At 42.8% G+C, this 13,801-nt stretch overlaps 1 protein-coding gene across 1 annotated transcript in view; it reads left to right on the forward strand.

Moving 5' to 3' along the window:
• The window catches only part of LOC143018631 (transmembrane protein 53-like), a 77,711-nt gene that overhangs the window by 17,150 nt on the left and 46,760 nt on the right, over nt 1-13,801 (forward strand). The gene's annotated exons all lie outside the window — the stretch shown is intronic.

The raw sequence follows: 13,801 nt of genomic DNA on the forward strand, positions 1-13,801 counted from the left end.
CTGAATGTTTAGATTCAGTACGTGACAACACGGCAAACATCTTGTGGGTCACGAGATAATGCAAATAGTATAATAGGAATGGTGATGATTATTTCGACAGTCAAGTGAAGGGGGTATAGGACCATAATGGGGAATCCACTAGGGGCCTGGAGTCGTCTAAAGGAACTACTGGCCCCCTTTACCGCAACGAATAGTCTATTATATGTTGTTCAGGGTGTGTCTGGCTCCATTTTCGCTATGCAATGGCTGAGAAGTACCCCACATTGATGATTAATCAACGTATAATTTCACCATGATTATTGAAAACATGGTAAGAAATAAATTAGTAAATGAAGACTAAGTGAGATTAGATATTTTTGTCATTCTCAGCATTGCCTCAAGATGTCCTGACGGAACTGGCGGGGGCCAACGTCGAATGAGTCAGTCAGTTGGCCGGTCCCACCACGCGCAACTGGCTCGCCACGTCACCACTGCCTCCGTACAAACTGTCGCTACGTTTTTCCCTCGCCTCCTCCTCCTCCTCCATTTCCGCTCTTCCTCCCCCTCCGCCCGCTATCTCCGTTCTCTTTAACCTTAACTCATACCTCCATCTCTTCTTGCTTTTCTCCTTTCTCTTGTACTCCTTTTCTCTCTCCGTCCCTTTTCTCTCTCTCTGTCCCTTTTCTCTCTTCTAGTTTTCTCTATCTCTATTTATATAGCTACCTATCGTCCAGAAAAAAAAAATTGTGTAGCTATTGTCTCTTATTAGGGCGAAGGCTCTTTTATAATTCCATTCCCGTGAACCTTTTGGGCGATTGGGAGCGACAGCGTTGGTAACCATGGAAACGCTTACGCAAGAATCATCGAGCCATTCGGACGTCTCATACCGATCGACTGACCAACCGTCACTTTATGATCTATCCGATAGCCTGTTTTTATGGCGCATGAGTGATGCGATAATCGAATGTATTGCTTGTTTTTGTTGGTCATAAGGACGAGAATGAGTGTGTGTTGGTAGGTAGGCAGGAAACGGATAAGGGAGAACTTGGTCTTTGCTGCCTAACAATATATTTACATGTATGGTAGAGAACGTTGGTGAATTGTCAGCATTGGGAGCGTGTTTCTTGTCACCATGTTTCCTGACGTCTATTGGCTCTTTCGTGTATACCTGATGTCTGACATAAGGAACCTGACAATAGGACTTCCACATTGTTGTGTCTAACATAAGGAACCTGCTACAACAAGACTACGGGTTGTGTTCATAACAACTGTGATGAAATGTTTGGAAGACTATAGAGGCGGAAATAGTGTTGTCGTGAGGCGGATTTTGGACCCAATGATGCGGACAGGCACACAGCCTCTAAAGCAAACTTTCCTCTCGTAAAAGTTCATGCAGAGGAGAGGTACAGAATATGTTTAATTTGAATCACTACTGCAAACTATTTTTTTTTTTCAAAAATTTACATCCAATTATTTGTTATGTTGAAGGAAAATAATTTTCTTCCTGCATATCAGATTCCTTCCCAAAAGTTTTGTGTTGCAAATATATTTCAACAGTCGTAGGAAAAATAGCACAGCGTTATAGCACCTTATCAAACTTTTATTCTTATTGTGGTCTTTTTGGAATGTTTAAAAAAAAATCCATTTTGTGTAGCATTTTTGTGTTGGTTGTTCAACAATTCAGCAATGGTGAAGGAAGTATGAAGAATCGTTCCTCAGTTTATTTGGACGGCACAGGAGAAATGCTCACACTTGACTCACGACTGACGAAATATTATGCGTCATGTACGCTTGGTATGCCAAGTATCGTATGAAAAGATAAGGATGTAAGGGTAGATGAGAATTGGACTAAGATAGTAAATAGGATGAAATGAACATCGAAATGGTGTGTGTCCAGACCTTTGGGGAAGGTGAGGGGAATCTCGAGATTTCCCTTAGTTACCACAAGACATGGGTATCTACTCATCAAAAATAATTTTGTTATTTTTATTTATTACATTTGTATTTGATTTGATTTTATTCTATATATTTGTATCTTAATTAATTTAATTTTGTTTATAGTTTTATGTATTTTGTTTTACTCATGGTTTATATATTTATTATTATTATTATTATTATTATTATTATTATTATTATTATTATTATTATTATTATTATTATTATTATTATTATTTTTTACTATTTGGCGTCTGATATATTCTCTTACTAGATGCGAACGTGGATAGAATTTACTGAACAAGCGTGCGGTGGCAATGACACTTATTGCCAGTTGGAATAAAGTACAAAATAGTTTGACCTGAGACTTTGCAGACTATTTCATTTTATTATATTCATTTTATTTTGTTTTATTATTCTATTGTGTTTTATGCTATTTAATGTTTTATACATGATGTAGCAAATACGTGCTTGGGCACAAGCGTGTCTGAACGCATCAATCGTTGCCACGTACAGTCGTCACAAATACTACAAAAACGATTTCCCCATCCAAGTATGACTTGTCGTTGATGATTTGCCACATGTTCTATACATTATATCCTTTTTAATTATTATTTAAAGAAAACGTTCAAAACTATAAACAATCCCCATATTCGTATCGTGAATTCTTCGTAGAATGACATGAAGAATCGTCGATAGGGTGTAATTCTTCATGTGGACTATTCTAGGGTGACAAATCTTCATGTGGGCCATCCTGGGTTTACGATTCTTCGGTTGTATAATTTGATGACAATAAACATAACCCTCGTTCAGTCTAACGTAACCTTTATTCCACTGTTGATATTCTGCGTACTGGGGTGACAATTCTTCAGGTGGGATTTCATGAGGTGACGATTCATGTGGGCGTTCTGGGGTGACAATTCTTCTTGTGTTTTGTCCACGGTTTTACCGGCAGCAACCAGGTAAAACCCTTCCGCTTGCTGCAATACTATGGTTTCAATGCTTTGTCAAAAGTACGTAACAGCCTGATTCAAAAGTTCGTGTACACTGGAGTGGCACTCAATTCTACGGATAGATAGCGTTGTGATCGCCACTTGTGATGTAACAAATGCTTTGCGACTCGTTTTTATTTTGAAATTTCGTAAAGATGAAAGAATATAAAAAAATCGTCACTGAATAGACAAATAAAACATAGAATATAAATGGATGAATGAATAGATTTATTGTTTAGTTAACAAGACATAATCAGATAGAATATACAGATGAGTGAATCCCTATTTTAGAAGACTTGTATTACATGTATTACATGTATTACAACTCATCAGAGAAGAGCTTGTTGACAGAGGTACGATGTTTCATGCATCGTGTTCGATTCAGGTCACGTGTATCAAAGTTTACTGTATGCATATTTAAATTTTTTGCTCAGGATTGTGTGTGTGCGTGTACGTGTGTGTGTGTGTATGTGTGTGCCTGTGTATGCCGGTAGTTTATATATGCATTGATAGAAATAGGCCAAACTCCTTGATGCGTCCATAGTTCAGAATGACCGAATAAATAGATAAATAGATAAATAAATGAATAGATAATACATGAATAAACAAGTATACGAGTAAATGAATAAAACGAGTAAATTAAAATAAATTATACAATGTATATATTTATAGTCAGACGTCACTGTAGCTACAGCACTTCAAAACCATTTTTCATTACATAGACTTCATACCTGGGGCTGAAACTTACTGAATTAATTTGATTAATACCAAACGGCGTTGGAGGTGACTACCCAGCGGCCATAGGGTAGTCACTGGGAGACCTCACCTGATTAGGGTTAGGGTTTGATGACGTCACAGATAAGAGTCGGGGCTTTTATGACCTGTGATAACGATATCTGCTGACTCAGGTCAAGTGTCACCTACATATGGCCGATGGGGTTTCGAAAGGAGCGTCCTCGCCTATCTTTTATCCACATGTGTCAGAGAGCGAAACTGAGGGAAACAGAGAGCGAAACTGAGGGAAACAGAGAGCGAAACTGAGGGAAACAGAGAGCGAAACTGAGGGAAACAGAGAGCGAAACTGAAGGAAACAGAGAGCGAAATTGAGGGAAACAGAGAGCGAAACTGAGGGAAACAAAGAGCGAAACTGAGGGAAATAGAGAAACTGAGGGAAACAGAGAAACTGAGGGAAATAGAGAAACTGAGGGAAACAGAAACAGGGAAACGGAGAGAAACAGAGAAACAGAGAGAGGGACAGATACATAGAAACAGAGAGAGAGAGAGAGAGAGAGAGAGAGAGAGAGAGAGAAACCGAATGAGAGAAACCGAATGAGAGAGAGTCTACTCTCTGTTGGTTGACCTTTGGGAACGATGTGATCAATGGGACCTTTCGCAGTCAGGCTCGTAGATTCCTATTAGCGCTAGAATTTTCAATTGTCTCGGATTTCACGAGGCAAAGGGGTGACTTAGCTAATTTGGAAACCGATAAAAAAAAAAAAATTACGACATAAATTGCTGCATAAGTGTATTCAAAATTAAAAACGGGACTCTTAATGTTATAATTTTTACTTACTGGTGTGTGATAAGGCTTTGTTAATTTAATTATAAGATAAAACTAAAAATAGGTAATTATTTTTACTGAAGTAAGTATGAGCAGTAGAAATAAGAGGATGTTGATTTCGGTTTGTGCATTTTATCTGAGTGTTGAAAAATAATGGATATCACTGTAACGTCCTGTATATGAAGATAATCAGTGAGATAAAAGATAACAACAGTGGTGGCGGACGTACGAGGTGACCGACGTTTGTGTAAACAATAGCCTCTTAGATCTGCTGGGAGCTATTTTCAAACAAATATGACTAATTTTACGTGTGCGGTGGCAGACTGCACGTCAGATTCAAGAAAAAGTAATATAAAGACAAATGTTAATCGTACCGGAAAAATTAAGTCTTCGATGCAAAGTTATATTTTCTATACATTACATGGATTTGCCTATTGCTTGGTGCATTCAAATGAAAGCATATATCAGTATACGTCCATTGAAGTCGGTAGAAAATGACAAATTGCTTGCCTTGATACAATTATAGGCTGTTTTACGAATATCATCTGTAATTATAAATAGAGGCTCAAACAATGTTATATGCCGTTTGCAATCATGAAATTAATTGACTTAAATTTCAGACACAATAATGTACAACGATACACCTCTGTAAGGTTATAAAACTTGCCCAAAAAAGTATTTATTTTCCGGCAAGAATTACAAAATCTGGCGGTGTCTGGTATCAAATCGCTCACTGCGAAAGGTCCCATTGAAAGGAAATAGCTCTTTTGACATGTTCAGACACATCCCGTTTATGACATAGAAAGAACTTGTGGAGACCTGCCCTACACTTTCGTCATGTTTCGAAACCCATTCTCCCAGCTGTCGTCAGGTGATTTTATTCAGGTGAGGGAGCGGGGCCCCCCCTGGCCTGAACGGGGGTTCTGCGTAGGCAGGGGATCGATTAAGACCCCCCTCCCCCCCTTCCCCCTCCCCCCTGTGATACAGGACCCTCCCCTGGGCTGAATATGCACGGAGAGCCTGATGGCCTAAGATCAATACCGTGTACCAGAAAGCTAATTACGCCCGTCATGACGTCACCAGTGGGGGGTGAAATGTTCGCCTGCCAGGTGAGGGTGAAAGTACGCTGTCCGCCAAGCAAATATCGCCCCAGCGGGTTGCTGGTGGATAGCTGTTTCAGGTGTGGTGCCTGTAACAAATGCATTGATTATTCTTTATTTTGTTTGGTTTTGTCAAATTTTATTTGTTTATTTGTTAATTTATTTCTATTTTGTTATTAGTTTATTTACTTGTTATTTTATTTATATGTTTATTTTATATTTATTTAAATTTTATTTGAAATGTTTCCTCTTAGGAAAATACAAATGAACAGAAACGAAGATTTTGTGTAAAGTTCGAGACCTGGAACCAGTGCTTAACTCTGCTATTCAATGAACTCATGAAAACAGCCTTGTTGGCACGGGGGCTAGTTTAGTAGCCGCAAGTGCTAGCTGCTGCAAGTTAACTTGCCCGGCAAGTAAGTGTTGACTCTAGGATAGTTTGTAGGCAAGTTAACTTACTTTCCGTTAATATTGGACAAGTAGAGGGGTAATTTACAAGTCGCTAGTACTAGCGGCTACTAAACTAGCCCCGTGTCAACGAGGCTCTAAAGCCTTGTTGACACGGGACAAGTTGAAAAGCAAGTCAAGTGTGCAAGTTACTTGAACTAGAGAGGAAAGCGAGCAAGTACATGTTCACACCGGCCAAGTCAGAGACAAGTGGCTTGTGTGAACATGTACTTGCTTGCTTTCCTCATTAGCTCAAGTAACTTGCACACTTGACTTGCCTCACAACTTACCCCGTGTCAACGAGGTTTGGCAATCATTAAGACCATTTTGTCGAAAATGAACCACCATGGTGGAACGAATTCACTTGCAATTAGTCAGAATAAAGCTACAGTATATTCGGCTCTTGTTACCATAGTAACCGAGCCCATATCCACAGCTTCATAAAATCGTCAGTTGACAACGTGAAGGAAAACTTTGATATCTTATCGCACCGAAAGGGCTAATGAGTCCTCCCACCCCCCGTACCTAAGCTCAGTGGGGGTCCAGATTGACGTAAAACACACCTCACCCCCTCCCTCCTTCTTCTCCCTCCTCCTTTCCCCTCCCCTCTCCCTCCTCTCCTCTCCTTCCCCCCTCCTCCCCCTCCTCCCCCTCCCCTTCTCCCCCCTCCTCCCCCTCCCCTTCTCCCCCCTCCTCCCCCTCCCCTTCTCCCCCCTCCTCCCCCTCCCCTTCTCCCACCTCCCCCTCCCCTCCCCTTCTCCCCCTCCCCTTCTCCCCCTCCCCTCCCCTTCTCCCCCTCCCCTCCCCTTCTCCCCCTCCCCTCCCCTTCTCCCCCTCCCCTCCCCTTCTCCCACCTCCTCCCCTCCCCTTCTCCCTCCTCCCCCTCTCCTCCATCCTCCTCCCCCTCTCCTCCTCCATCCTCCTCCCCCTCCCCTTCTCCCTCCTCCTCCCCCTTACACTTCTCCTTCGACTTCACCCTGTCCCCTTCCCCTCCCCCTTCCCCTTACCCTTACCCTTCCTCTCCCCCTCCCCCTTCCCCTCCCCCTTCCCCTTACCCTTCCTCTCCCCCTCCCCCTTCCCCTTCCACTCCTCCCCCTCCACTCCTCCCCCTCCACTCTCCCCCTCCCCTCCTCTCCCTTTCCCTCCCCCCTCTACTCTCCTCTTCCCCCCAGAAATTTCCGGGGTTTGTGGTTGGGGTGGGAGGAGGAGTATTGGTGACGTCCAAATTTGATCCCCCAAGCCGGAACTGCAAAAACCTCTTTCATTATTTATGGCTGGGAGTAGGCACGCTCCTTTGACTTTGGCTACCTCCCTTATAAGGGGGAAAAAGCTCATCGTTTATGGATAGTCCATTTGTATATAATCTATTTATCTTGGAAGGAAATCGATTTCTTATCAGTAAAACAAGTAATGAAACATCGGTCAAAGATATATTAGTATAATTCTTAATACTTTTAGTGCTTGGTTGTGGGTTCGAATCCCGCAATCCTCTCCGATTTCCAGCAGTGACTGTTACCTGTCCCAACAGTCCAATGGCATCCTAGGGCATTAGTGACGGCTTCGGCCGCAGGTACTCAGCGCCTCCTGCCGTAGGCTCCTCACCTCTTCTTAATACTTTTGAGTGGGGCAGATTCGGGTGTCCTTAGCTTTGTGTCGTAAGTCTTAGTCATCGGTCAGATGTGGCTGCGCGCGGCCTTATCACTAGATAATACTGTCTGCCATTTTATCGAGGGACAGTAACTTTAATGCCGACGCAGCCATTTTTTTTTTTTTTTGTTATTTCATTGTCTAGAGATTAAAGAAGGATAAGGATGATGACACGACAAAGTCGATGATAATGACGGTGACGACACTGATACTAACTGATAATGGTTATTGTTATTTTATCCTCTCTCAACTTCTTCTTATACTCATTCTCCTTTTTTTCTCATTTAAGCAGTTCACTCTAAGTACCTAGAGTAGAACTAGGAGTGGAGGAGGAATGAGGATGGTTCAAGGAGGGAGTCATAAAGTGTGCAAAGATGGTGTGTGGAACAAGGAGGGCGGGAGGAAATAGAAAGAAGGGTAGTGAGTGGTGGGATGAGGAAGCAAAGAAGGGTGTAGAAGAGAAGCAGGCTACAAATTAGGACGAGGGAATCGTATGAGAGATACAAAATTAAGAGAAAGGAAGCAAAGAGGAGAGCAGATGTGAAATGGGGAAAACGTATGACAAATTTTTGAAAGTAATAAAAAGATGTTTTGGAAGGATAAAAGAAAAAGAGGAGGTGAATCAAGTAGAGAAGAAAAGGTAAAAGGTGCAAATGGAGAGATGATAATGGAAGAGAAGGCAGTGAGAGGAAGGTGGGCAGAGTATTTTTTGGAGTTGTTAAATGTGAAGGAGGATAGGGAGGGAAAGGTAGTTGCAGTGGGAAGCGCAAAGAAAATGAGTGATGAGTGAGGAAAATGGAAGAGAAATAGGGAAGGATGAAATGAAAGCAGCTGTTAAGATGATGAGAGCAGGTAAGGCACCTGGGTTGGATGGATGCCATGCAGAATGTCTGAAAAAAGGAGGTAAAGTTATGGTGGACTGGCTGGTGAGGTTATTTAATGTTTGTTTAAGAGAGGGTAGAGTGCCAGAGGACTGGAGGATTGCCTGTATAGTTCCGCTTTACAAAGGAAAGAGGGACAAGTGTGAGTGTAGTAGTTAGAGGGATCAGCTTGTTGAGTGTAGTTGGGAAGGCTTATGGGAGAATCTTGATTGAGAGGATTAGGAGAGGAACAGAAGGAGTAATTGGTGAGGGACAGTGTGGTTTTAGGACAGGTAGGGGATGTGTAGATCAGATTTTTGTGGTAAGACAGATATGTGAGAAAGCTATGGGAAAAGGTAAGGATGTTTTTTGGGTTTTTATGTTTTTGGAAAAGGCTTACGACAGGGTAGACAGGAAGGCACTGTCGGAGGTATTGCAGATATATGGGATAGGAAGAAAGTGTTAAGAGCAGTCAAGAGTTTTTATGAGAGTAGTAGAACTTGCGTTAGGATTAGAAATGGAGAGAGTGAATGGTTTGAGGTAAAGGTGGGACTTTGTCAGGGGTGTGTTCTGTCGCCCTGGCTGTTCAATCTTTACATGGATGGGGTGGTGCGAGAGGTGAATGCAAGGGTAGTGGGTCAGGGATTGGAGATGGTTAAAGAAAATGTAGAAAAGTGGGAGGTGAGCCAGCTGTTGTTTGCTGACGACACTGCGCTTGTAGCAGGATCAGAGGATGGATTGAGTAAGTTAGGGACAGAGTTTGAGAAAGTGTGTGAAAGAAGGAAGCTGAAGATAGATATGGGCAAAAGTAAGGTGATGAGATGTACAAGGGGAGAGAGTGACAGTAGGCTGGAAGTGAGCATTAAGGGTGAGAAACTGGAGGAAGTGGATAGTTTGAGATACTTGGGTGCGAATGTGACAGGAAAGGGAGGAGTGGGGGTGGAGGTAGAATGTAGATTGAGAGAAGCGAGTAAATGCCTTGGTGGATTAAAAAGTGTAATGAGAAACATAGACATCTGGGAATGGATGCTAAGAGGAGGTTATATGAAGGAGTGATTGTGCCAACAGCAATGTACGGGGCAGAAACATGGAACATGAGAGAGGAAGAGAGAAGGAGTTTGAATGTGTTTGAGATGAAATGTCTGAGAAGTATGATAGGGGTTACTAGGCTAGATAGTGAGAAATGAGGAGGTGAGGAGAGGCTAGATAGAGTGAGAAATGAGGAGGTGAGGAGGAGAACAGGGGTGGAAAGGGAGCTGGGAGATAGGGTTGATGAAAGAGTATTATGATGTTTTGGACACATGGAAAGAATGAGTGAAGAAAGATTAGTAAAAGAAGTGTGGAAAGCGGAGGTGGAAGGAGTGAATATGAGGGGGCGTCCTAAGATGAGATGGATGGATGGGGTGAAAGGGGCTTTACAAAAGAGAGGAATGTCTGTAGAGGAAGGACGGGAGAGGACAGAAGATAGGGGTGAATGGAGAAGGGTTGTGTATAGATGAGGCTGTGATGCATGAGGGGGAGTGGGTGGGGTGAGGAAGTATGTATGAGAAAAATTTTGACGCAGCCCGAAGGGATTTCTCCCCGTCTTCTCCTTTCCTGCATGAGGGGACGGAGAGGGGGGGTCGCTGAATTCATGAAGCGGCCTTGCTGTGGATGTGCTGTGTCTTGCGACACTGCTTCTGACCCAGGGCAGTGAACAGGATGCAGGGATGACCCGTCATCCAGGAGGTGCCAAGATAGGAGGGAGGGAAGAGGGTGGAGGGGAGTGGAATATATGGGAAATGAAATGGGTGGGAGTGATTTCTATGCCTTTTTCTTTTTGGCTACCCACGTGTAAGGGGGGAAAAGCCTTTGGTATATGTATGTATGTATGTATGTTATTTTATAATTTTTATTTGAAACCCGCAGCCCCATTGTGGCTGGCAACGGTCCTCAGGTTTTTCCATAGATCTCTCTGGGAAGGAATGTTGGAACTTGTCCGTGTTGTGTGAGTGTGGGATCAGTCACCGGTTTCTGCTCTCCTGATGTGAAAAGATGAAGGAAGGACAGACAAAGATGAGCCCAATTCGGAGACCGAATACCAGCCTCTAGGGGCTGCAGTTATTAATGGAGATGAGGGGGTTGACGGGCTGTGAAGCCAGGGAGGCAGGGAGATGATCCTATATGACGTTCTTCTTTTGGGACCGCTTGGAAGTGCCCATCGTTGGCTCTATCTCAAGATGTGATTGGTTGAAAAAGGTTGCGATTTGATGACGTCATGATTACGTCACACTTCGACGTGACAGTTGTAAAGATGGGAGAATTTTTTTATCAACGTTTTGGTTGTATGTATTGCTATCAACACGGTTTGAAATGGAAGAAAAAATAATGAATAGATATATTTTTCTAATTGCGTAGACATTTATTATATATATATATATATATATATATATATATATATATATATACACACACATATATATATATATATATATATTATTTATTTATTTACTTATTTATTTACTTATTGTATTATTTTATTCTTTTTGCTATTTTATGGTCCACGTACCAAAACCGCACAAACTCTTGGGTTGTATAGCTGAAGACTTACCTACTCTGCAAGAATTTTTATTCATAGATCATCTGCAGACGCTGTTCGCTTCTTGAACTACCCACGCTGGCCGGCGAGGACGTGCCCCTGCATGCACGCTGCTTGGATTGTTAAACCTGTTGGTGTGAGCTGGTCCTTGTTGATCGCTGTATTGAATACTCTAAACATCGCATACAGTCGCGAAGCCTGAGATGGATAAGAGTGAGGGCTTGTGTGAGTAAATACATCTCGCATGGGAAGCGAGAGAGAGAGAGAGAGAGAGAGAGAGAGAGAGAGAGAGAGAGAGAGAGAGAGAGAGAGAGAGAGAGAGTATATATATATCTGTCAAAATATATAGATATATAAAATTATATATATATATATATATATATATATATATATATATATATATATATTATATATATCCCCTCCCTGTCAAACTCCTACTTCATTTCTCTCTCTCTCTCTCTCTCTCTCTCTCTCTCTCTCTCTCTCTCTCTCTCTCTCTCTCTCTCTCTCTCTCTCTCTCTCTCTTACACACACACACACACACACACACACACACACACACACACACACACACACACACACACACACACACACACACACACACACACACACACACACACACACTTCCTCCCCCTTGCTCTCCTCCATCCCCTCATATATCCCTCCCTCCTTCCATCCCTTCCTCCCTCCCTCCCCCTCTCTCTCTCTCTCTCTCTCTCTCTCTCTCTCTCTCTCTCTCTCTCTCTCTCTCTCTCTCTCTCTCTCCATCTCGTGTCTTGAATTAGACCACCCTCGTTCTTGAATTAGACCACCCTCGTCCTGTTAAAGTGAGCACAACGAATGAGAATTATTCGGATCAACGCCAAAGGGATTTTATTCGTCCGAGGGACGGACCCTGGAGTCAGGGACGGACCCTGAGATTCCCCGGAAGGGTCAGGAGATCGGTACTATTTAAACTATCAGGGGCGGGATGGATTTGTCCTTGTGTCCTTGGGTAACGCTTTGCACAATGCTGGGCACCAAGCCATGAAACGCCCTGAGGGCCTCTTGTTAGCGGGTTAATATGGAATTTTATTGCTGGTCGTTTGGTTTTGTTCTCCTTGCAGGGCTTGCGATGTCGGGTTGGGATTTTTTATTGATGATTATTTGATATATTTTCTTGTAAGATATTCGTTTTAGAGTCAAAGTGTGTGTGTGTGTGTGTGTGTGTGTGTGTGTGTTCACTTGGTCTTTGGATCACGTGTTGGACTCGTGATCGACAGCTATTTCCCTCCTGGAAGAGAGCTCAGAGCTCGTAGGTCCGATCTATGGGTAATGCTATGACCTTGCACACACACACACACACACCCAACTCCCCGCCCACGAGAGTCAGAGTAACGACCCGAGGCACAGCGGTACCGAAATAATTTCGGCCCTGGGCAGGATTCGAACTGGGTACTGGGAGCACTTCTACTTCCCAGTTCAGCGCTCTACCAACCGTACCACCGAGTGTGTGTGTGTGTGTGTGTGCGTGCGTGCGTGTGTAGAATAAAATATAGAAATAAAGGAAAGAATGAAAAGTTGTATGAGTCATTCAGGTAAAAGCTGGTGATTGCAGCATGACTAGTATACCGTGACTAATACGTATTGTCTGATACGATTGTTCTCAGAACAATATATAGGAGAGAGAGAGAGAGAGAGAGAGGAGAGAAGAGAGAAGAGAGAAGAGAGGAGAGAAGAGAGAGGAGAGAAGAGAGTCGGGTTGCGTGACGAAATTGTTCATCGTGATGTTGGTTCTTGGACAGAGTCTTCTTGTTTGTTAACAAGTACTAATTTGGCGGCGGTTCTCTCTATTCCTCCTCCACATTTTTCGCCTCGGCTGGAACAGTTTATTCTGGTTGCCCTTAATATCTGTGTGTGTGTGTGTGTGGAAGGGTGGGTGGTTGGGTGGGTAGGTGTAGGTGTGGGTAGGTGTGTGCGTGTGACTGTGTGTGAGCGCGCGTTCGTCGTAACTGAGATCTCTTTGAACGGAGTGCCGCTTGAAAAAGAAGATATGACGTCATGTCGTTTGTTCGGGCAATGACGTCACCCTCCGTGAAAAGTCGCTTGTGGAGTTGTCTGTGGCGATGTGTGTGTGTGTGTGTGTGTGTGTGTGTGTGTGTGTGTGTGTGTGTGTGTGTGTGTGTGTACCCTTCAACTGAATGAAATGGTTTGTTGCTTGCTGGGATTTGTATGGTTATGGAAACGTAGTAAAGGTGTTTTAGGAGTCTACTGTATCACTGACTAGAATCTTGTGATAATTTGAATGAAATATATAATTTAGCATCAAATAAGAATGTAATATCTTTAAAATATTTCGATGCTGGGGGTAGGGGAGTCCTTCAGCTGAATAAAATCGTCTGGCGGCTGCTATGAAAGAAAAAGTCAGCTAAAGAATTAACTATAACTGGGAGGTGGGGGTAAATGGGATTTATAGGAATGTTTCATCCACAGAGGAGCTTAAAAAATTGCCTTGCGATAGTTTGAGTAGAAAGAAAAGGACCAAAACGGAAATGTGTCTGCATATTTACCATATTGAGGTCAAAAGGGTCGAATGCATATTTGCCTTCACGTGTTAAAACATCTGTATGTTCTTTGTCTTAGTCTCATCTTTAAGGAGATTAAAGTAGTTAAACGTGATCTAGAATAAAGTCTTAAAAGGAGACGAAGATTGGATGACGTCA

This window comes from Oratosquilla oratoria, chromosome 35, assembly GCF_046742065.1.
Source record: "Oratosquilla oratoria isolate Oo_2021 chromosome 35, ASM4674206v1, whole genome shotgun sequence".
Taxonomy (NCBI): domain Eukaryota; kingdom Metazoa; phylum Arthropoda; class Malacostraca; order Stomatopoda; family Squillidae; genus Oratosquilla; species Oratosquilla oratoria.